This window comes from Pelodiscus sinensis, chromosome 18 (assembly GCF_052426305.1).
Source record: "Pelodiscus sinensis isolate ZL-2025 chromosome 18, ASM5242630v1, whole genome shotgun sequence".
NCBI classification, from domain to species: Eukaryota; Metazoa; Chordata; order Testudines; family Trionychidae; genus Pelodiscus; species Pelodiscus sinensis.
In genome coordinates this window covers 25423323-25447279 of record NC_143069.1, presented here as the reverse complement: position 1 = coordinate 25447279, position 23957 = coordinate 25423323, and the positions used below count along the sequence as shown (strand labels likewise).

General features: G+C 59.5%; 1 long non-coding RNA gene across 1 annotated transcript; it reads left to right on the top strand.

Moving 5' to 3' along the window:
- The first annotated feature begins 11001 nt into the window (after positions 1–11001).
- LOC142823328 (uncharacterized) lies at positions 11002–12143 on the top strand. The gene is made up of 3 exons (XR_016347135.1): positions 11002–11101; positions 11417–11539; positions 12075–12143. It is a non-coding gene; the product is annotated as an uncharacterized LOC142823328 (long non-coding RNA).
- The last annotated feature ends 11814 nt before the right edge of the window (positions 12144–23957 follow it).

Genomic DNA, 23957 nt, shown 5'->3' with positions numbered 1-23957 from the left:
TGCACGGTGAGCGCCGGCCCCGGGGGCACCGCAGATTGGCTGCCCGCGCTATGGCCACGTGGCGCATGGGGGGAGCGCAGGCTCCGGGCGTGCGGCACTTGCAGGGTGCGCCAGCCCTGGGCGCACAGCGCTTGGAGAGCGCCGGCCCCGGGCGCGCGGTGCTTGGGGGGGGGAGAGTGCCAGCGCTAGTGCCGGCCCCGGGCGCGTGGCGCTTGCAGGGTGCGCCGGCTCCGGGCACGCGGTGCTTGGGGGGAGAGCGCCGGTCCCGGGCGCGCGGCGCTTGGTGGGAGGCCCGGCCCTGGGCATGCGGTACTTGTGGGGGGGAGGGCGGCCCTGGGAATGTGTCTATGGGGGGGCCCCGCCCCCGGGTGCGCAATGGGGGGCTCCGCTCCAGGGCGCCCTGTGGGCAAACAGCCACACCCCTTGGCGCCCGGCAACCTCAAATGGTTGGGGACCACTGATTTAGGAGAAGCCATTGGCTGCCTCCCCTGCCCCGCCCCATTCCTTCTTTGACATTCCCCTGCTCCCATGGGGGTCACGCTGCCCCCCTTTGAGAGCTGATGCTGAAAAGTGCTGGGAAAGCTCGGGGCGATTATCTGCCTGACCCCGGTGAACAGGAGCTGCCAAAGGCCCTGAAGTGTGACAGACCCTGGAGCTGTGACCGGCCCTTTCACCCAGCAGGATGTGCCGAATGCCCCAGAGGACCAAGGGATGGTGGGCGTGGCACTTCAAGCACACCTTGATTTTCTTCTGTCAGGGCTGGGGCATCGGACCGTCCAGGCTGGGTTCCTGTGATTTCCCGCGCGTGCTGGGCGGATGGTTTCCTGTCCAGTGCAGATTGCTGCTGGTGCGGGACCTCTGCATATAAATGCTGGGTAAGTCCTGGTGGGTTTTTAATGGGCAGTGTCATGTGGTTTGGTAACTCAGGGTGCCCCTGTATAAAACTATGGTACGCCCACATCTTGAATACTGTGTACAGCTGTGGTCTCCTCACCTCAAAAAAGATATTTTGGCCTTGGAAAGGGTTCAGAAAAGGGCAACTAACATGATTAGGGGTTTGGAACGAGTCCCATATGAAGAGAGGTTAAAGCGATGGGACTTTTCAGTTTAGAAAAGAGGAGACTGAGGGGGGATATGATAGAGGTCTATAAAAACATGAGTGGTGTGGAGAGGGTGAATAAAGAAAAGTGATTTATTAGTTCCCATAATAGAAGAACTAGAGGACACCAAATGAAGTTAATGGGTAGCAGGTTTAAAACTAATAAGAGAAAGTTCTTCTTCACACAGCGTGTAGTCAACCTGTGGAACTCCTTGCCAGAGGAGACTGTGAAGGCTAGAACTATAACAGGATTTAAAGAGAAGCTAGATAATCTCACGGAGGTTAGGTCCATAAAAGGCCATTAGCCAGGAGATAGAAATAGTGTCCCTGGCCTCTGTTTGTGGAAGGCTGGAGAAGGATGGCAGGAGACAAATCGCTTGATCATTGTCTTTGGTCAACCCTCTTTGGGGCACCTGGTGCTGGCCACTGTCAGCAGACAGGCTACCCAGTACTGCCGTTCTTATGTTAGGGTTCTTGGTTGGGGCACAGGGCAGAGCCCATCAGTTCAGAGCTGCTAAGAGCAGAGTTATTTGCACTTACGTCCCAGCCAGACTCCCTCGTATCCCCTAACGCAGGGCTGGGGGGATCCTTTTTTGGGTCGGGGGCCACAGAGAAATCCGTCGGGCCTTGTAGTAGTTGGGCGGCAGGAGTGGAGCTTAGTGCCTACGGGGCAAGGGAAACAGAGAGGGCACCATGTCCACAGGGCCGGGGTGCCATTTTCCCTAGGGCCTCCGGGAGGGCGGGGGGAACGAGTGTGTCTATGGTCTAGGAGCCAGGGCCCACCAAAGATGAATCCGACCCAGGCTCTGGTTCATCTCTGCAGCGCTGCCGGCCGGTTCCCCCACCTCTTGGTCCCCACCCCAACTAGACCCGCTTCCCGACGGCTGGTTGCCCCCTGGCCAGCCCCGCTCCCTCCAGCCCCCTCCCAGCCAGCCCCGCTTCCCGACGGCCGGTTCCCCCCCCCCCCCTCTCTTCCAGCCAGTCCCGCCCCCCCCCCCTCCCGGCCCCTGCTGTTCGGTATTTTTTTTAAACCATCTGGTAACCCTAGCAGGTGGGGGTGAAAAGGGCACAGAACTGCCCGCAGAGGCGCGTCTGGGAATGAGATGCTGCTCTAACATCTCCGCCTCTGTTCACTTCCAGCCCCTGCCTCGTGGCGCTGGCCCCCCCGTGGCCTGGGAGGGCTCCCCAGATGCACCATGGCCCGGCATAGCAAGCTGCAGAAGCACGTCCTGAGCCTGTACAGGCAGTTCCTGTGCGCCGGCCAGGAGAAGCCGGGATTCCTGCCTCGCATCCAGGCCGAGTTCCGGAAGAACGCCAGCATCCCCCGGGCCGACGTGATGCACATCGAGTATCTGCTCCGCCGTGGCCAGAGGCAGCTGGCGCAGCTCCGAGACGCGAACACCAAACAGATGGGCACCTTTGTCCAAGCCAAACCCGAGGAGCAGTGACCCCTGCTGGTTGGCGCAAGCGTCTGTCTTGTACTGGGACGGTTGGGGGTGAATTCACAGATCTGCCTTCCTGGTTCTCACATCCCTGTGCACCCCTCGTGTCCGACCACAGGGAAGGAAACGTCCCGTCGGTGCCTGGCTTGGCATTCGCTGGGCTAAACGAAGCCGGGTTTAGGTGTCTTTATAGGCAGCCACTATAGGGTGAATTTAAGAAGCTGGTCTCGCTCATCCAGGCTTTTGAACAGTTCAGGTGTGGATGGGCGATCTGGAGGAGATGCTCTTGTTTCCAGGACCTGGTACACAATTCATTCTACCCCTGCTGGCTCCTCTCTTCCATCCTTAGCCAAAGACGAACAAGCCAGTTAGCCCAGGGAAATAAAAGAAAGGGAGAGCGGTGGCGGAAAACCCCGTGTCTGTCATTTTCTCCAATGATCCCTCAGTTGTCCGAAGGACGGGTAGGGCGCCCGGGCCCTCCCTCTCCACCGGGCCCCAACCCCGGGCCCTATCAGTGGTGGGCGGTTCCTACCACTGGCTCAGCGGGGAGTTCTCCCCGAAACGTGCCAAGCCCGCCAGGGCTTTTCCTGCCCCAGGTTGCTTCCTACCCCAGCCCTTTGGCCGACGGAGATCCCGCCTGGCGCTGGGCTGGCGGTGGCACTGACGTTGGCAGGCCCGAGGTCTGGGGCAGCAGCGACAGGGGATCAACAGCGGGCGCTGCGGTCGAGCTCGGCCCGGGGACTGTAGCGGCAGAGGCAGTTGGCCCCTCCGCCCCGAGGCCAGCCACAACTGAGCTGTCTCCCTGGCTTTTGTACCTGGCCCGCAGTTGGAGCATGCCCAGCACTGCTGTGGGGGCGGGGCCTGCTCAGCCCAGCACTCCAGTTTGCTCCTCCCTTGGCCAGTGCGGGGCTGGACCAAGGCATGTGCGGATGTGCACCACCAGTAACACAGGCTGCCTCCTCTGGGGGCTCTGCTGATCAGCTTAGTGGCACCTGAATTTCACCCGAGCGGCTGCCCATGCACACAGCTTGCAGAGCACACTGGCCCCTGACTGGCCACTGGCCGAGTGTGTGTTTGTGTATGTTGGTGTGTCCCTGTATGTATGTGTACACTGTGTTTGTATTTTTGTGTGTCCTTGCATGTGTGTGTGCGTGCCTGTGTGTGCACTGTGTGTGTGTGCACTGTGTGTGTGTGCGTGCCTGTGTGCGCATGTCTGTGTGTGCACTGTGTGTGTGTGCACTGTGTGCACTGTGTGTGTGTGTATGTCTGTATGTGCACTGTGTGTGTGTGCATGTCTGTGTGTGCACGGTGTGTGTGTGCGTGTCTGTGTGTGCACTGTGTGTGTGTGTGCATGTCTGTGTGTGCACTGTGTGTGTGTGCATGTCCTTGTATGTGCACGTGACCGTGTGAGTGAACATCTCTGAATCTTTCCGTGTCTCTGCAGGGGTGTTTATGTTTGTGTCCCTGCGTGTGTGCTCCACCTGTGGGAGTAGTTAGAGGGGGGGGGGGGTGTTTGGAGACAGGGTGGGGGGCAGGTGGTGGAACCTCCATCCCTAGAGGTTTTTAAGTCTCTGCTTGACAAAGCCCTGGCTGGGTTCATTTAGTTGGGGTTGGTCCTGTGTTGGGCAGGGGGCTGGACTCGATGACTCCTGAGGTCTCTTCCAGCCCTAGGGTTCTAGGATTCTGTGATAGGAGGTGTAATGGGGATGGGTAGATAGATGAGGTGCATGGGGACAGACAGACAGGCAGACAGGCAGAGGGTGCACAGGGACAGACAGATCACTAGATAGATATCGGCAGTGTGTGGGCGCCCAGTCGGCCCCAGGGGATCAGCGAGACGAGGTGGCTGGGTCGTGACTCTCACTGGACAGCACCGGCGGGCGGGCGGGCGAGGCAGACGAGGTTTCGCGCTGACACAGAGCTCTCCGGCAGGCTGGGAAATGGACTCCCAGCCCCACAGGTAAACCCAGGGCGATGCAGACGGGTTACCCCAGCGTTAGCCCAGATTGCCAGGAACCAGCCGAGGGGACGTGGCCTGTTAACAGTCACAGGGCCAAAGCCATAACGCCAGCATCGCCAGATGCCAGAACTCCTGCGGCCTTCCTACGCCCCTGGGTTTATGGCTTATTCCTGCAACCGGCAGCCTAGGGGCCCTGCCTTTGTCCTGCCGGCCTTCTGGGCCACTTCTCCCACAGAGCCCTTGCAAGCTGGGTTAGCTCTGGCCACACAGCCTGCTGCCCCTGCGGTTAGCCGTGCGGCTGGGCCCTTTCCCAGCCTGGCTCTCTCCCTGCACAAGCTGGTCCAATACGAGATCCCCGGCCCTGTCCCTGAGAGGTGCAATGGCTGGGCTGGCTCCGCGGCGCGGGTAGGGCTGCCAGTGTCTGGCACTGAACCGGACAGTCCAGTAGCTGGACTTTGTGTCTGGGAAACAAATAGAGAAAATACTGGCTGCATAAAGTGAGAGGGGAGGAAGAGATGTTTTCTGGGTTCCCACTGTGTGTGTGTGGGGGGGGGGCAGGGCTGAGGTTTCCATGCCCATAAGCAGGACAACAGAGATTTCTCCCTGCCTGCTCCTCTTGGGAATGTCGGGAGAGATTTCTCTGGGGGCCAAGGTACCGGGAATTCCCCAGCTCCCCTGAGTGCGGCAGCTCCCCACAACCGTGGCCCCGACCCCACTTACCGTCCACGTTCTTCTGGGCGCTGGGTGCTGCAGGGAGCGTCTGACCTCCTGGCTCAGCTCCCGCTCAGGGCGGGAGGACTCCAGCCGGGTGAGGCTCCCCCTGGCCTGCGGCTGGACAGGACACAGCAGGGAGCGGTGACCCCGTCTCCCATCGCAGCCTGGCCTGGGAGCTGGGCCCGATGTGGGAGGGGGCAGGGGCAGCCCCTCACCAGCCATGGAGAGAAGCCGGGGGGAGGGAAAATTGACCATGAGCCCCGAACACCCTGTTCCACCCGGGTCTGGCAGAGGGAGGGTCCATCCGTGGGGCACAGACTGACAGTCAGGGATGTGGGTTAGGAGGTGGAAAGGGGGCTCTATGTGTGGGGCACAGACTGGAAGTCACGGACATGGGACAGGTGCTGGAACGATGGGCTCTCTAGGGCACAGACTGGCAGTCAGGAATGTGGGGCAGAGTCTGGCAGAGAGGGGCTGTTTGTGGGGACAGACTGGCAGGTAGTTAAGGAAATGGGGGAGGGGATGATGGGGGGCTCTGTGGGGCACAGACTGGCAGTTAGTCTGGTCCATGGGGAGGTTGATGACTGATGACAGGAGACTAGCTGGTCTGTGGGGGTGTCTGGGGGGGGAAGTTTCTAGGATGCGGGAGATGGGGGTGGGGTTTGGGCAGGGGGGCACAGGCAGTGGTGGGCTGTGTGTGCACTGATGATACAGGATGCAGTTAACAGGTAGAAAATCTTCACACCTGGCAGCTGGACCAGCTGATGAGGTCTGTGGTGCTGCCTTTGAGCATCCCCTCTGGGAGCAGGTGGGGCTGTTGGATTCACTAGTCCGATGAGGCACTCGAGGGCCAGGGCCAGCTGGGCCCCAAGCTCCCTAGGGGGGGCTGTGCTGAACTGGGATGGAAGGGAGGAGACAGGGCCCCATCAGTGTCCTGCTCCCAGCTCCCAACCCCCCTGGGCCAGGCGCCTCCCTCCCCACGTCCCTCTGCTGGAGCCACCGGGGAGCGGAGTTAACGAGACCCCCAGCTCCTGGGGAGAAGGGCGGGGGCAGGGCCCCCCATGGGGACTTGCACCCCCAGCTGGTTTTGCAGGGTTTGGACTGGACAGAACCAGCCCCTTCTCTGAGGCCTCACCATGCTCCCTGCAGCCCTCTTCTTCCCCCAGCCTCAGTCACTTGCCCCAGGCTGGGGTAGGGGTTTGGGGAGAAGGCCCTGTGCTTGGAGTGTAGGAGGGGCTCTGGTCCTAGCCCAGGGTGGGACAATGGGGTTCAGGAAGCTCTTCAAGTTGCAGGCTCTGGCACTGAGTTTGGGTGCAGGGAGACTCGTATCTGCAGCAAGAGGCTGGTCTCAGGGCTGGGACGGGGGTTCAGAAAGCAGGCTCCGGCTGGGCTGTTGAACTGCGATGGCTTCTGGTGCTTCAGCAGTGAGGTTAGGGCGGCTTCCTTCGGCCCGGGCCCTGCACCGCTCCGGACAGCCACTAGCATGATGCCATTCGGTGCCCCTCCTCTACACGCACTGAGCCCACAGCCGCTACTGGCCACCGTTCCCCGTTACTGGTCAGTGGGGGCTGCCGGAGCGGTGTCTGCAGCAAGGACAGTGTCTGGAGACCCCCCCAGCAGTGACTTTCTCTGGGGTGGCAGGGACATGCCAGCCACTTCCAGGAGCAGCAGTTACCGTGGGGTGTGTCTACACTTGCTTCCTCTTTCAGGAGAGAAATGCAAATGTAGACATGCAGAATTGGAAATGAAGCCAATATTTAAATATCCCATGCTTCATTTGCATATGTGCACAAGCTCTGATGGCCATTTTAACTATAGGGCTTTCTTGCACAAGAAATGCATGTTGCCTGTTTACACTGGCCTCTTGAGCAAGAACAGTTGTGCAAAAACATGCTGCCTGTCTACACTGGCCGTGTGTTCTTGCACAAGTACCCTGATGTTCTACTGTATGAAATCAGGGCTTCTTGTGCAAGAACTATGATGGTCCCGCTCAGGAATAAGCCCTTTTGCACAACTGTTCTTGTGCAAGAGGCTAGTGTAGACAGGCAACATGAATTTCTTGCGCAAGAAAGCCCGATGGTTAAAAGAGCCGTCAGAGCTTTCTTGCGCAAGAGAGCGTCTACACTGGCATGGATGCTTTTGGGCAAAAGCACATCTCTTCCACAAATGCACAGGCCAGTGTAGACACTCTCTTGTACAACTACTTTAACGCAAGAACTCTTGCGCTAAAGAGTTTTTCCGCAAGATTATGCCAGTGTAGATGTAGCCCCGCAGTAGTTTAAGACTTGGGGCATTTGGAAAAGGAGGGGGAGCTACATGTGTGCGGGGTGTATTGTTGCCCTCTGCTGGATGGACTGTAAATGATCAATGTATGTATCATATGCCCTATAGTGCTAACAGTTAATGGGGATTCTCCTCTAGCTCACGCCTGGCATTTTCTAAAGTAATATATACCTGTGTGTGTTTGTGAGAGAGAGAGAGAGCAAGTGCTTGGGGGCTCCCTCATGTCTCCTCCCTATCCTGATCTGCTTGGCTTCAGCACAGGAAAGAAGAAGTAGTGCAAGCTGAGTGTGTTTGACATCAGGTAGAAGCAGGGCAATGGAGGGATAGTGGGGCCAAGTAGCAAGAGCACTTGGCTTCTTTTCCTGCAGACTGAGGGGTTGGGGAATGGGTTGGGCTGTATAAATCAGATGCCGCTCCATGCCTCAGTTTCCCCCTTCATACAATGCTGATGACACCGAGAATGTTTGTAAAGTGCCTTGTTGTTAGCCTATGGGGCAGAGGGGGAAACTCGGTCTCAGAAGCAGACGGGGGGGAGGTAGAACCCCACCTAGGCAGCGCTGGTTCCACTACATCACACTGCCAGACCGGTCTGAGTGGGTCCCTCTCTTGGCTGCTCCTCCCCCCAGGAGGAGTGTGTTACTCTCCATCGGCTGCAGGAACCAGTGCGACGCCTGTCCTCGGATGGTGTATTGGGATAATGTACTGACAGCTCTTCTCTGCCACCCGCCCCCCTTCTCCTGCCGCTGCAACATCAAATTAACCCTCCTGGTCTGCCCCCGTCCTCCCTCCGGTACCAGGAGACCCCACACATGATGGGAGAGGCTGCAAACTGGGGAGCAGGGCTGAGGGCAGCAAACCAGCCCCCAGAGCCCTGCAGGGCCTGGCCATGGGTGCGGGGAAGCGGGAACTGACGTGAGGAGCATTTAGAGGTTGGGGGGGGGGGGGGCAGTTGTGGGGAAGGGGGACAACGGAGCCACGAGCAGGACAGGGGGTGAAGTCCTGGGAGAAATCAGGCTCCATGCTCAGCTGTGAGTTTGAGTCCCCATAGACAGAAGCGCCCCAGGGCAGTGGTGGATTCTCCGCGTGTCGATGGGTCTAGTGCAGGCCAGAGGCCTCGCTGGGATGAGCTAGGGCAAAATCCAGGGCCGGGACCGGACAGGAACCCATGAGAGGCAGCGGGGCGGGTGGGAGGCTCTAACTCTTGCTCCTGGGCCAGGAAGTCCAGTGCTGGGTGACACCAAGGCCACGTCTGCACGGCAGGCATTTTGCACAAGAACAAGTGTTCCTGAGCAGCAGCTTGTGGCGCGTCTACACTGTACGTGTGTTCTTGCACAAGTAAATTTGCAGTAAAGCATCAGAGAACAGGGCTTCTTGCACAGGAGTTATTCCTCTCCCCACGATGACTAAGCCCCCTTTGTGCAAGAGCTGTTGTGCAAGAAGGCAGCGTGGACGGGCACCAGGGGCTTCTTCAGCAAGACACTTTTCTGGCTAAAATGGCCAGCAGAGCTTTCTTGCGCAAGAGAGCGTTCACACTGCCATGGAGGCTCTTGTGCAAAAGCCCATGGCAGGGTGGAGGCGCTCTTGCACGAGACCTTTTGCGCAAGAACTCCGGCGTGAAACAGCTCTCGTGCAAGAAGCCTGCAGTGTAGGGCAGGGAGCAGCCTATGAGGGAGGGGGAGGGACCCCTAGGAATGGCTCAAACTTCCCAGGGGGGTGGCCAGAGGCAGGACATTTGCCTGGCAGGGTGAGGGGGGGGCGGTGACCTCACAGGGGCTTTGGGCAGCCCTCAGCATATAAGGCAAAGGGCAGGTGGGGAGGTGGTGACCTCACAGAGGGACCCACATCTCAGGCTGATAAAAGCGGGGGGCGGGCCCAGGGGACTTTGGAGACCCCCGGTTGCTTTAGCTCTGGTGCGTCTCCTCCTCACGGTTCATTCGCGTTCTGTGAGTTCCACATCCCGACACCTTTGTGACGAAGGTAAGAGCCCCCAGGGGTTGGATCCCGCCCGGGGCCGGCTGGGTTCCAGGCAGGCCCAGCCCTCGGTCAAGGGCCAGAAGGTGATTCCTCACCTGGGCTGCGTCCTTAGCGCCACTGGGGCTTTCTCCTGGTTGGTTTCCCTTTTCCTCCATCCCCCCACATTTCTGCTCTGTTCTTGCCTCTCCTGTGACCTTCCCCTGCTGCCCCCCCCCCAGCTTGTGACCCAACAGACTAGCTGAAGGACGGGGGGTGGTTTGCAGGAGCCGTGGGGCGGGGGATGCAGCCCCCATTGTGGGGACCTGGGCTGGAACAGGTCTATGCCGGTGTCTTTGGGGAGAACGCTCCACCCCCCACACCTTAGACTCTCCCCTGATTGGCTGAGCAGGGGCTGCTGATGGGCAGGAGACTCAGGGTACGTCTACACTACCCCACTAGTTCGAACTAGGAGGGTAATGTAGGCATACCGCACTTGCAAATGAAGCCCGGGATTTGAATTTCCCGGGCTTCATTTGCATAAGCGGGGAGCCGCCATTTTTAAAACCCCGCTGGTTCGAACCCCGTGCAGCGCGGCGACACGGGGCTCGAACTAGGTAGTTCGAACTAGGCTTCCTAGTTCAAACTACCGTTACTCCTCATTCCACGAGTGTAGACATACCCTCAGGTCCTTGCAGTGCCTGTGCAAGACCGAGCCGATAAGCAAGGGGCCATTTGGGGGCTGGGGGCAGTCGCTCTGGGGAGCTGGAACCCCTGGATTTCGCTCTGCAGGCTGCGCCCCAAGCTCCCCTTTGCTCCCCTCATTTCCAGCATGGCCAAACGTTTTCGGCTGTGGTTCAAGAAAGCCCTGAAGATGGCCCCAGGGCCGGTAGGGAGCAGCTCCTCCGTCCCCGCGGGCGGGGAAGCTGAATCCCACCAGCTCGGGGCGACTCGCCCACCGGCCAGGCCCCCCCGGACCTGGCTCCAGAGGCGGCTGGGCAGGCGGGACCCAGCCCAGCGGGGGAGCCGGGTAGGGTGGCTCTGGGGCCTCCTCTGTGGAGAGAAACACCTGCCCCGGGAGCCCAGCCCCCATTACCACCAGGGGGCATCGCCCTGCCCGGCCCCCGGGGACCTGCCAGTCTCCGGGAGCCCCCAGCCCGTCGCTCCCCCCACCAGCCCCTGCAGCTGTGGGTCCAGGTCCGTCAGCAGCAGCGCCTGGGCCTCCAGCTGCAGCCGGGCCACCTCCCGCAGCCGCTCAGACCCAGGTGAGGGGCCGTGAACACGCTGGGCCCAGGGGCTCACCCAGTACCCGGGGGGGGGCAGCCCCAGTGTCTGCCCCGCAGCCAGGGCAATGGATGGGGGCGGGGGCTAATTGGCTCTCTTGTTCCTGGTGGGGGCTCTGCTGAGGGCGTTGGCAGATGTGAGGGTGGAAGGGGGATGGGTCCCTGCGAGGGGCGTGTGGGGCCCAACCTGCCCTGGGTCCCTGACATGGGGGCGCGTGACCCCTGCTGGCCACTGGAGTCACCCTGGTCCCTTCCCTCCCGCACAGAGCCCCCCTGCGCCTCGGCGGAGCTCTGCCAGGAGCGGATGGACTCCCGGGTGGAGGAAGGGGCCATCTACGACATCGAAGAGCAGCTCCACACCCGGGACACGGTAGGAACCTTCTCCACACGGGGGGGACCCGAGATTGTCCGGCCCCTTCCCAGCACGTTCCCCCCCCCTCCGGGAGGGGCTTGTCCCTGGGGATCCCCCTGGGGCCCCTTCTCCTGCATGACCTGGGCCCCCCAAGCTGGGGGCTCTTGTCATGCACCAGCTGGGCCCCCACAAGCCTGAGGCAGCAGTTGGGGGGGGAGTGTGGGTGCTTGGACAACCAGCAGCTCCCACCTCCACTCCTGGGAGGCCTGAGCCCTGCAGCTGTCCGTGGGGGGCAGGCAGGCCCCAGGCTCACAGACTCTCTCTGGGGTGCAGAGCCCAGCCGCCCTGCAGCGGTTCCTGCTGGCCGTCACCCCCGCCTGCCTTGCCGCCCTCCAAAGGGGCGAGGACACCCTGGCGCCGCGCTGCTGCAAGGACACCATGGTGGCCAGGATCGTTGTAAGCGAGTCGCGGCGGCCGGGAGGAGGGGAGGGGATACGTGGGGTGGACAGGGGTCTGCCTGGGCCATGGCGGCGGGTGGGGGTGCTGGAAACGGGATGGGTGGAGCCAGGAGGGCTGGAGGTGGACATGGGGAGGGTGGGTGGGGATGCTGGAGGAGGGAGGGACACAGAAATGGGGCAGGTCTGGGGTGCTGGACAGGAAGGGGGATTCGGGACAGGGAGGGGTCTCCCCGGGCCATGGGGGGCTGGAAGGGAGCCGAGCGGGCTGCTGGGGATGCGCCTGGGGAGCAGGGATGAGGAGGTTCAGAGGCTGGTCACCAGGGCAGGGAGGGGCAGGAGACGGCCTGGGGACAAGGATTGAGCTGGTCCCGGTTTGGGAGGGGGGTGCTGGGAGGGGCCCTGTGTCGGGCAGGGGGGCTACAGGGCAGCGGGAGGCAGTGGGGTTGGATCCTGCTGGGTGGGGGCGCTGGCCGCGTGAGCGTCTCTTGGGGGCCCCAGCCTCACACGCCCCTTTGTCTCCTTGGGTCTCCCAGGAGATCATGGAGGACTCGCCCCCCCCCGCTGGTCTTGGCCGACTGCCTCAACGCCGCCTGCAGCCTCAGGTACCGACCCCCCCCCCCGCCGACTCCCCCCAGAGCAGATCCCCTGGCCAGGGAGTGGGAAAGTCTCTGTCTCCTGCTGCTGAATTAACAGCCTCTGCCCCTCTCTCCTGCCAGCACCTTACAGCCTCCCCTGCGGGCCCAGCTCCTGAGCCCCCTGCTGACGGCGGCCGTGGGACAGACAGTGTCTGGGGACTGGCAGCAGGAGCCCATCCACACACAGGTACGTCCCTCCGGGCCCTGCTCCCGGGGTGGGCTGGAGCTCCAGAGAGGAGGGGGGGGGGCAGAGGGAGGGAAGAAGCTGCAGGTTTGGATCCTTCCCTCCAGGGTTCCCGTTGCTCTCCCGGGGGGCCCGTCCCTTCCATGCCCAGCCTGGGCTCCTCTCTGCTCTGCGAGGCGGCTCAGACCCTGCTCTAGGCTGCACCCCGGAGCCAGCGGGTGGCCTGGATCCCCCAACCCCCCTCTGACCCAGGGCTCCCCCTTGTCTTGCAGCAGTTCATCCGGGCCCTTCCCTACGACCTCCAGGCCCTACTGGCGAGCCTCCTCGCCGAGTCCCCAGACACCGCCCGGCTGCAGCTCATAATGGAGGTGAGCCCCGTGGGGGGGACGGGGCCATTGTCCCTGCTTCCTCGGGGGGGGGGCCGAGAGAGGAGCAGTGTCAGTGGCTGGGGGGGCACAGTCCGAGAGGAGCCCCAGGCTCTGCCCAGAACCGGCACCTCCCTACGGGTCCTGACCTGCCTCTTTCCCCCCCAGCACCTGAGCCCGTGGCTGGAGTCCCGCCTGCCCCAGGAGCGAGCCAGGGCCCTTGGCAGCACCACGGCCCTGCTGGGAGTCGCCACCACCCTCCCGGGGTTTGACGTAAGTGACCTCGGAGCCGGGGGGTCTGGGGCTGCAGGGCGCGGGGCTGGGAGCGTCCCCGGGAGGCAGAGGCAGGGCCGGGAATGGGCCGGGAATGGGCCGCGTTCTCCTTTCCCCGGGGAGGGGCGACCCTGGGCCCTTCAGGGGGGCTCTTGAGGGACTGGGCCTGGGGACTGGGGAGTGGCCGTCAGTGGATCCCCTTGTTCCGCCCCCGGAGTGACCCTTCAGTCGGGGCCATTGCTCAGGGTTGTCTCCTCGCAAGGCCGGCCCCGCCCCGCCCCGGGAGGTGTCTCTGTCCGTCCCCCGAGCTCAGACCCGCCTCGGCGGCCGTTTGCATGGGACGTGCAGCCCCAGGATGCTGAGGGACCCCCCCTCTTCTCTCCCCTCAGAACTCCGCCGACTGGCCGAGGATGGGTCACCACGTGGCCCAGCTGGGCCTTTTTATTTCGGACCCATCCGAAGACGTCAGCCGGCTGGCCCGGGAGGGGGTGCACAGCCTGTATCAACTCCTCCTGCACCACAGGGGTAAGGAACCCAGCCGGGACCTGGGCCCCAGGGACACCCTGAGGGTGCCGGCGGCGGGGGGAGGGGACCCAGCCCTTTTCCCCCAGACTGGCCCAAGGGGGGATGCGTCCCTCTGTGTTCCCCTTCTGCCCCCTGTGCCCCTCCATTTGCCCAGGGATGCCTGCAGGGACCCGTGGGAGGGGAAGGGCTCAGACCTGCCAGCAGAATGACCCTGTTGTGTCTCTTGCAGGCCTCAACATCCACCAGGCAGAGGACCTGTGGTGCAGACACTACTACAAAGAAAGATGGGTCCTGGCTCACAGCAACAGCGTGAGGGTGGGAGAGGTAAGGACGCGCTGCCAGGGCAGGGCAGGGCTCGGGGGTGGGGCTGGCTGGGGCCCTCGTGCGGGTAGGAGGGTCTTGGGGGCAGGAGGAAGCTGTGACCTGGGGCAGGGGTTGGGGTGCCGGGTGAGGAGAGCGTCTGGGTGCAGGGTCTGGAAGGGAGTTTGGGGGAGGAGGAAGCTGTTTTAGCCCCAGGAGTTGGGGCCGGGCTCTGGGCCGTCAGCTGAAACCTCCTGTGCTCTTGATTCCAGGTCTTTGGGCAGCTCTTCACAGCAGAGCAGGAGAATTGCTTTTTGGACAAGGCTCTGCTCGCTGCCCGCTCCCCCCTGCGGCGCCCCAGCCAGGCCGGGCTGGTCCTGGCCCACGCCCTGCATGGGCAGGCCCATCAGCTCCTGGAATACATGGTGAGCAGCCGGAGCAGATCAGGAGAGTGGGGCAGGGCCAGGGTCTCCTTCCCATCCCCTCAGGGAGTCCCCCGCCCCTTTCCTCAGGCTGCCCCCACCCCACGTCCCTGCTGGCAGAATCCCTCCTGCCCCTGCGAGCGTCCCTGGGGGTGGGGGAGGCTCTGAACACAGAAACTGTCCTAGGAGGCGGGAGGGGGCCGAGGTGTCAGGAGCTCTGGGGGGGGGGGGGGTCAGGAGCTCACCCTGCGGGCCTGACGGGGGGTGACCAGAGAGCAGGGGGAGGAGGGTGGAAATGCTGGGGGGCCAGTTCCCCTGAGTCCCCAGGGATGAATGTGACGGATTCTGCTTCCCTTGCAGCAGGAAGACACCCAGTGAGAGCAGCAAGAGCTGAGGAGCCAGCAGCTGCGTCCCCCTCCCCCCAACCCTCCCAATTGTATTGAATTGTATTTACATTCTCATTAAACAATGTTTCAAAAAACATTTGGATCAGGCTTGGTCAATAATTTGTAATGGGGGGGCCATTTTGGCAACTGATCAAGGGCCACATTTCTACCGAGGGGTTTGGGGTCTGGGACGGGGTGGTTGGGTGCAGAAAGGAGCTTAGGGGAGGAGCCTGCGTGCAGGGAGGGGGGGTATGATCTGGGGCGGTGGATAGGGGTGCAGGGTCCAGGAGGGGGAATGGGCGCAGGAGAGGAGTCTGGCCTGGGGGAGGGGCTCTAGAGGGGTGCAGGTCTGGGAGGGAGCTGTGACCTGGGTGAAGGGAGAGCAGAGGGTTTGGGGGAGGGGGTGCGGGTGCCAGAGAGGAGTCTGGCCTGGGGGAGGGGTGTCGGGGGGGTGCAGGGTCAGGGAGGGAGCTGTGACCTGGGTGAAGGGGGAGCAGAGGGTTTGGGGGAGGGGGTGCGGGTGCCGGAGAGGAGTCAGGCCTGGGGGAGGGGCTCTAGAGGGGTGCAGGGTCTGAGAGGGAGCTGTGACCTGGGTGAAGGGGGAGCAGAGGGTTTGGGGGAGGGGTGCGGGTGCCAGAGAGGAGTCTGGCCTGGGGGAGGGGTGTCGGGGGGTGCAGGGTCAGGGAGGGAGCTGTGACCTGGGGGAAAGGGGGACGCAAGTTCAGGTGGTCGCCTGGGACAGGCAGTCGGGGAGGAGACGTGGGCGCCAGGGGCAGGCTCTGGCTGGGGAGGCGCCTACCTAGGCAGCTGCGTATGGGGGAGCCCGACTGTCACCTGAGGGGACGGGGGAGCTCAATTTTCAACTGTGGGGAATGGAGGAAATACTGTGGAGTGGAGGGAGCGACATGCGGGGGCTGAATTGTTCCCGGAGGGGAGATCTCCCTGGCTTGGGGGGGAGGGGGCGTTTCCAGCAAAGCCCTCACATAAGAGGGAGACAGACGGGGGGTAGGGAGAGGATGGGGATGGGCAGGGCAGGGCGGGTAGAAATGGGGAGGGGCAGGAGAAGGGAAGGGGGAGGAGATGGAGGAGAACAGGGGATAGGAGTGGGGGCGGGGATGAGGAGCAGGAGAGAGGCAGGGCAGTGGTGGTGATGGCTGAGCTATGAGAACAGCTTGCAGGGAACTGGGGGTATGTCTACACTACAATGTTAGTTCGAACTAACGGACGTTAGTTCGAACTAACATTCATAGCCGCTACACTAGCGCTCCGCTAGTTCGAATTTAAATCGAACTAGCGGAGCGCTTAGTTCAAACTAGGAAAACCTCATTTTACGAGGCTTAAGCCTAGTTCGAACTTACTAGTTCGAATTAAGTGGTGTGTAGCCCCTTAATTCGAACTAGTGAGAGGCTTACCCCTCCCCAGCTTGCCCTGGTGGCCACTCTGGCCAACACCAGGGAAACTCTATTGCCCCCCTCCCGGCCCCGGACCCCATAAAGGGGCACGGGCTGGCTACGGTGCCCGTGCCAGATGCAAGCCTGCCAGCACCCAGCCAGCAGACCCTGCACCTGGCACGGCACAGAGCCACCCACCCGATGTCCCCCAGCCCACCCCCTCTTCCCGGGACCAGGCTGGCGGCTCCCGGGAGCTTGCCCTGGACCGCAAGAGGCGGGCACCTTCCTGGGCTAGTGCGGACATCGTGGACCTCGTCCACGATCTCCGCACTAGGCACAGGAAAGTGGCCGTCTAGGGCAGGAGAGCTGCCAGCCTGGCCACCCAGGAGCAGGTGTGCATGAAAATCAAGGGGGTCCACTGAGACACCCGACCCTGAGCCCTGAGCTTACAATGGCCATACTGGGTCAGACCAAAGGTCCATCTAGCCCAGTAGCCTGTCTGCCGACAGCGGCCAACCCTAGGGACCCTGGAGGGGATGGACCGAAGACAGTGACTCTTGGGCCATTTGTCTCGTGCCATCCCTCTCCAGCCTTCCACAAACTTTAGGCAGGGACACCACTCCTACCCCCTGGCTAAGACTACTCCATGGACCCAACCTCCATGACTTGATCTCACTTCCCTTTCAACTCTGTTCTAGTTCTAGCCTTCACAGCCTCCTGCAGCAAGGAGTTACACATGTTAACTATTTGCTTTGTGAAGAACAACTTTCTCTTACTAGTTTGAAGCCTGATACCCATTCCTTTCCTTTGGTCTCCTCTAGTCCTTCTTTATGGCAACTCATGAAGAACTTTTCTCAATGCACCCTCTCCACCCAACCACTGCTTTTAGAGACCTCTAGCCTGTCCCCGCTCCATCTCCTCTTTTCTAAGCTGAACAGTCCCAGTCTCTGTAGCCTCTCTTCATCTGGGACCTGTTCCCAACCCCTGATCATGTTAGTTGCCCTCCCCTCTCCCAGCCTTTCTCTTCCCCTCTCCCACCTCCTTTTCCCAGTCTCCCCCAGTTTTGTTCAATAAAGACAGAGTCAATGTTGGAAGAAACGTTATCTTTATTTTGTACATCAGGAAGGGGGGCTAGGGAAGGGTAAGTGGAAGGAGGTGAGGGAGGAATGGGGTACGAGCCCCCGATGGGGAGGACTGGGCTGGCTCTGCGGGCTTCTGGGGGTGGAAGCTCTCCTGCAGCCCCCCAATTGCCCCCTCTCCCCAGATGGCAGCCTGCGGCAAGTGCAGCCAGGCTGATGGCCGAGTGGTGTGATGTGCCCAGTGTGGGCACTCCGGGCACTCCAAGCCAGGACTGCTTTGCAAGCGGGACACCCCTGAGAACTGTCTGTCTGGGGTGGGGGTCGGGTCCCTTTAACCGCAGCCCTCGGCTAGCCTGAGACAGCATCTCCATGCTCTAAGTCCTCCTCTGATGCCCTGCCGGCACTGCTTCCGGCCATCCTTAAGCCCTGTTCAGGATCCACTCAATGTGGACATGCTAGTTCGAATTAGCAAAACGCTAATTCGAACTAGTTTTTAGTTCTAGATGCGTTAGTTCGAACTAACTCTGTAGTGTAGACGTACCCTTAGCTCTCCCCCAGCTGTACACGCGATACTAGACTGACTCTGGTCTCTCTGCGGCTCCCCGGCTGGGCTCTCACTCCCACTTCTCCCCTCAGGGTGCCTGCCGGCTCCCCTGCTCTCTCTGAACGCGTCCCTGGGGTCATTGTTACCATGAGGTGTCTGGTCCCTGGAGTCCCCTGTGACCCGCTTTATCTTCTGCAAGGGCGGGCGGGAGGCTGCCAGCCAAGTGTTCAGCCCCGGGCCATTCACCTACCACCTCACCCGTCGCGTCTCCGGCCCAGGGGACGCTGGGAATTTCTCCTGCTGGTACCAGCACAGGAGTGACAATAAGGAGCTGCTGAATTCCAACCTGAGCCTCTCCAGGACGCTGCGTGTGACCGGTGAGGCCCTGAGGCCCAGACCTGCCCCACCCAGAGCAGCCGGACCCCACTGCTGGGACAGGAACCAGGGGCTGTGCTGAACAGAGGGGGCTTCGGAGCAGCTGGCATATGTGGGCAGCAGCCTCCGTCACACCCCTCCTGCAGGGCAGGGACTCCCTACCCCCCATCACTGTGTCTAGGGGAGCTGGCTGGGCCGGCACAGGCCAGAACAGCCCCAGGTTCTGTGAGAGACTTGGGTGGTAGGCTGGGTGTGGGCTGGAATTAGGGGAGGTGTCTGGGGGGCTGGTTGGTATTAGAGGTAGGATCTGGGGGCTGGGATGATGGCTGGGATTAGGGATTAGGTGCCGGGGGCTGGGATTAGGAGAGGGGTCTGGCTGGGATTAGGGGCTTTTGTTATCGCTGAGGTCACTGCCCGGCTGGCAGGGAGCAGGGTGGGGTGGAGTTAAGGGATGGGACCGGGGCCATGTGCCAGTGTCGCAGCCCTGGCCCTTCCTCCCTTTACTGTGAACGTTCCCTGCTGCTGCAGGTGCCCAGGAGGGAGATGCTGCCGCCAGCCCAGGTACCTGCACCGAGCGCTAGGGCTGTTCTCGGCCCCCGAGCTCCCTGAGGGTCTGCCCTGGCCGGGGGCAGGAGGAGGCTAATCCCCTCGGCACAGATGCGATCAGAGAGGCTACGCAAGCTGCCCCTCTTCCTCCCAGCACAAGCCTCACAGCTGCTATTGGCCAGGAATCTCAGCCAATGGGAGCTGCAGAGGCGGTGCCTCCGGGCGCGGGCAGTGCACGGTGTAGAGCTGTCTGACCCCCCCTGCGAGGAGGTGGACGTGCCGGCCGTTTCCAGGAGCCGTGCAAAGCCAGGGTGGCCAGGAGCCTGCCTCAGCCCCACTGCACGGCTGACCAGGAGCCATCTGAAATAAGCGCTGCCTGGGTGGAGCCCAACTCCCACCCCAAACCACAAACCCCAGCCTCCTGTTGGATCCTCCTCCCACAGTTCACTCCCTCCGAGTCTGCACCCAAACTCCCATCGCTGCCCGGAGCCCCCTCTCAGAGCCTGCAACCCACAGCCTCTCCCGCGCCCCACTCCCCAGCCCTCCATTCCTGCACCGTAACCCCAGCCTCAGGCCAGCGAACGTGAGTGAGGGTGGGGGAGCGCAAGCAGCAGAGGGAGGGGGGAGTGGATTGAGTGGGGGCGTGGCCTCCGAGAACAGGGGCAGGGGTAGGTGCGGGGAAGGGGGCGGGGCAATGGTAGTGGCCTCTAATGCCCACACCCCTCCCTTCGGCATCGCTTATGTCCCACGTCCGCCCTCTCCTGAGCCCACAGCCGGTGCCAAGGCCTCGTGCCCAGGGCGGGGTCGCCCCTGTGAGCTGCCAGCCACACTGGGGAGAGGCGAGAGGGTCTGGGCTGCTGTGTCCGTTGCTGGCTCCTGTCAGGCCTTTGCACCAAGTCCTGGTGCAGCCTGAGCAAACCTGGGTCCTTGGGGGGAGACCAAAGTTGTTGAACAAAAAAAAAAAGGGGGGGGACTCCGAGGACTTGTTAAGCCAAAAAAAGTTAAAATAAAACAGCATTAAAACAGCATGTCCTCTTTAAGTGCAGGGATAGGAACAGGGGAGCGTTGAGCACTAAGACCGCATTGCTTCCCCTGGGTCTTTTGGCTGGCAGTCATTTTGTGCTGGCAGCCTTGGGGAACCAGGTAAGCATGGGGGCTGGGGTCGGGGGTTTTGGGAGCTGGGAGGCGGGAGGCCGGGTGCTGTAGGGTTGCCAGGTGCCCGGCATTTTCGCCTCCTGGCCGGGGAAAAATGCAGAAATTACTGGACATTTTAGGTGTCTGGTATTCTCTGAAGCAAAATGCAGGACTATGTAGCACTTTAAAGACTAACAAGATGGTTTATTAGATGATGAGCTTTCCTGGGCCAGACCCACTTCCTCAGATCAAATAGTGGAAGAAAGTAGTCACAACCATATATACCAAAGGATACAATTTAAAAAAAAAGAACAAATATGAAAAGGACAAATCACATTGCAGAACATTTTTGATCTGAGGAAGTGGGTCTGGCCCACGAAAGCTCATCATCTAATAAACCATCTTGTTAGTCTTTAAAGTGCTACATTGTCCTGCATTTTTATTGCAGAACAGGAGGGGCATGCAGGGGGGCGGGGAGGAAGAAAGGTAAGTGTCTGTGAATTGATGATATTAGAGGTAGGGAGAGTGAGTTAATGGTATTAGAGGTGATAATTGGGGAAACTATCCTGGTAATGGGTGAGATAGTTCAAATGTTTGTTAAGTCCTTGTTGGAAAGTGTCGAATTTTAACATGAATGACAGTTCAGAGGATTCCCTTTCAAGTGCAGATGTAAAAGGTCTTTGTAGCAGAATGCAGGTGGCTAAGTCATTGAGAGAGTGTCCTTTCTGGTTAAAATGGCAAGAAACTGTTTTCTCTTTGTGATCTTGTCTGATATCTGTTTTGTGGGCATTAATCCTTTGGCGAAGTGTCTGAGATGTTTGTCCAATGTACATAGCAGACGGACACTTTCGGCACATGATAGCATAGATTATATTTCTGGATGCGCAGGAATATGTGTTCTTGATCTTATAACTCACTTGGTTAGGTCCAATAATGGTATCAGCAGAATGAATATGTGGACAAAGCTGGCAACGGGGTTTGTTGCAAGGGAAGGTACCAGGGTTGGTATTAGTGTGGTATGTCCTGTGGTGGTTGGTAAGAATCATCTTGAGGTTAGGTGGTTGTCTATAGGAGACTATGGGTCTGTCTCCCAGAGCCTCTTTGAGTATGGTATCCTGTTCCAATATAGGCTGTAGTTTATTGATAATGTGTTGGACAGGTTTAAGTTGGGGGTTGTAGGTGATGACAAGTGGTGTTCTATTGTTGGTTTTCTTGGGTCTGTCTTGAAGTAGATGGTTTCTAGGTATTCGTCTGGCTCTTTCAATTTGCTTTTTTATTTCTCTGGGTGGGTAGTTGAGGTTTATAAATGCTTGGTAGAGATCCTGAAGCTTCTGGTCTCTGTCAGTGGGATTAGAGCAGATGCGGCTGTATCGAAGGGCTTGGCTATAGACGATGGATCGTGTAGTGTGTTCTGGATGGGAGCTGGAAGCATGTAGGTAACTGTATGAGTCGGTGGGTTTTCTGTAGAGAGTGGTGTCTAATTTTCCATTGTTGATTTGTACGGTGGTGTCCAGGAAGTGGATCTCTCATGTAGAATGGTCCAGGCTGAGGTTGATGGTGGGGTGTAGGTTGTTGAAATCTCTGTGGAATATCTCCAGCGTTTCTTGGCCATGCGTCCAGATCATAAAGATGTCATCGATGTACCGTAGGTAGAGGAGGGGTGAAAGGGGACAGGAGTTGAGGAAACGTTGTTCTAGGTCAGCCATAAAGATGTTAGCATACTGTGGGGCCATGCGTGTACCCATGGCTGTGCCGCTGATCTGGAGGTATAAGTTGTTCTCAAACTGGAAATAATTGTGGGTGAGAACAAAGTTACATAGGTCTGCTATCAGGTTGGCAGTAGTGTCCTCTGGGATAGTGTTTCTAATTGCTTGTAATCCGTCTTCATGTGGGATGTTGGTATATAGAGCTTCTACATCCATGGTGGCAAGGATGGTATTATTGGGGAGGTTATCGATGTTTTGTAGTTTCCTTAGGAAGTCAGTAGTGTCTCGGAGATAGCTGGGGGTATTGGTTACGAAGGGTTTGAGAAGAGTGTCTACATAGCTGGATAGACCAGTAGTGAGCGTGCCAATACCAGAGATGATGGGACGTCCGGGGTGCCCAGGTTTATGGATCTTGGGAAGTAGATAGAACAATCCCCCCGCATCCCCCTTCTGTTCTGAAATGTGATTTGTCCTTTTCATATGTGTTCATTTTTTTAAATTGTATCCTTTGGTATATATGGCTGTGACTATTTTCTTCCACTATTTGATCTGAGGAAGTGGGTCTGGCCCACGAAAGCTCATCATCTAATAAACCATCTTGTTAGTCTTTAAAGTGCTATATAGTCCTGTATTTTGTTTCAGCTACACCAGACTAACACGGCTACATTTCTATCACTATACTTCATAGGATAGTGACCCACATCAGGTGTGTGGGTTACAGCTGCAGGCCTGCTCCCAGCATGCGGATCTGCTCTCTGGGCGGCGTCTATAACTCTGTGGCTGCAGCCCTGCTCCCAGGACTGGATCTGCTCTCTGCCCATAGGCGTGCGCAGCACATTTCATTAGGGTGTGCACCCAAAGAATGTTTTTAAATGTACTCTTTGACCCCCATTAGCCACGCCCCCTGATCCCCATTAGCCACGCCCCCTATCCCCCATTACCAAGCCTCTGGAGGTAACACTTTCAGGGCAATATGGATACATGACCAGAAATAAAAGGTGTCATGTGACCCTCCCCAAGGACTTTTCCCACCATCCACTTACCAATAGGGATTAGTTTGGCCCTCACCAAACCCCCCCCGTGCAACGATCCTGCAATTGCATTAACCCAACGTGTGAGACATTAACTCGGGGGGTGGAGAGGCTGGGGGAAGTGTTCCCTCTAAGAGTTTCCTCCCATGAGCACAATACATTTTGTGTTGTGCACCAGTACTGAGTTTGTGGCTTGTTTGGATGTGCCATGGTGGCACCCAAGTTATTCATAAATATCTTATGAACCACTTACCTTTCCCCTCTGCTGCCCTGTCTCCTTCCCTTCCTCCATCAGCTCCCCTGGTGCTTGCTGCCCCCCAATCCCTCACCCACCTCTGCTGTCCTGACTCCTGCCCTTCTCACTGCCCTCGGCCTTCCCGAGACCTGCCCCCTCCAGCAGCCTTTCTCTCTCCCCCTGTGCCCACTCCTCCAGTAGCCCCACTCTGACCATGTGAGCTACCCCTCCTCATCCCCTTTCCTAACACCTCCCTCTACACACCTGTCCTGCCTCTCTCCTCTGGTGCTGGTCCCTCCCCTGCAGGTGTCTGCCCTTCTGCTTCACCCCCCCGGACTCCCTGGCACCTGCACCTTCCCTTACCCTTGCACCCTCTTGGTGCCTCCCCCTTCCCTCACTGCCCCTACCCACTTTGCCCACTCCCTCACCACCCTCTGCCCCCGTTCCCCTCATGCCCCTGTGCCTTTACACGTGCCTTGCTCCATCTCCGCCTTCCTCATGCCCACCCCTTCTTTCAAGCTTTCTCCCAGCACCTCCTTTTCTCCCCTCTAGCCCCCAAAGCCCTTCCCCTCTCTGGAAAGGTTGAAACCATAGACAAAAGGTCCTAGAAAGTCTCCAGGAATGCTAGAGATGCAGGAAGCGAGTTGACAGGAGGCCAGGAAAGAAAATGGAAACAGAATTTGGGGGTCTGAATTCGCTGCAGAAATCCTGCCTTTGCTGGGCCAGCCCCGAGACACGGGGTTGCCCCTGGATTGTAAGCAAGCTGCTCCCTTCTCCCCGATGCTCCCCGTTCCCTGAGTATCAGTCCTGCCCCCTCAGCCTGCACAAATCTTCATCCTTTAGGACCAAATAGGAAGGGGAGGGGGCGAGGGATTATTTTCTTTATTACCACCCCCCTAGCGGAAGGAGCTGTTCTCCGTGTCTGTGTTTACAAACCAAGGAACGTGTTTCTCCCAGGTTTGGGGTTTTTTTTTCTGTTTCTTGACAAGATTGATTGAAATGTTGGGCTGGCTAGAGGAGTCCCCAAGTCTAGCGCCCTCTCCTGAAGCAGGATGAAGTCAACCAAGACGTACGGGTTTGTCTAACTCTGTCTAATTCTTTCTTCCCACCCATGCTTCCCCAGAAGGGATCAGAGAGGCTGGACACAGAGGATCTCCCTCCCCTTTTCTTCACCATCAGTAATATCCTTTGGCTGTGAGTTCCACAGGTTGATTATACACTTCAAACATACGGCCGTTTTAACTAGAGCTGGAAGGAAGTTTTCAGAGGGGATGTTTTTCCATTG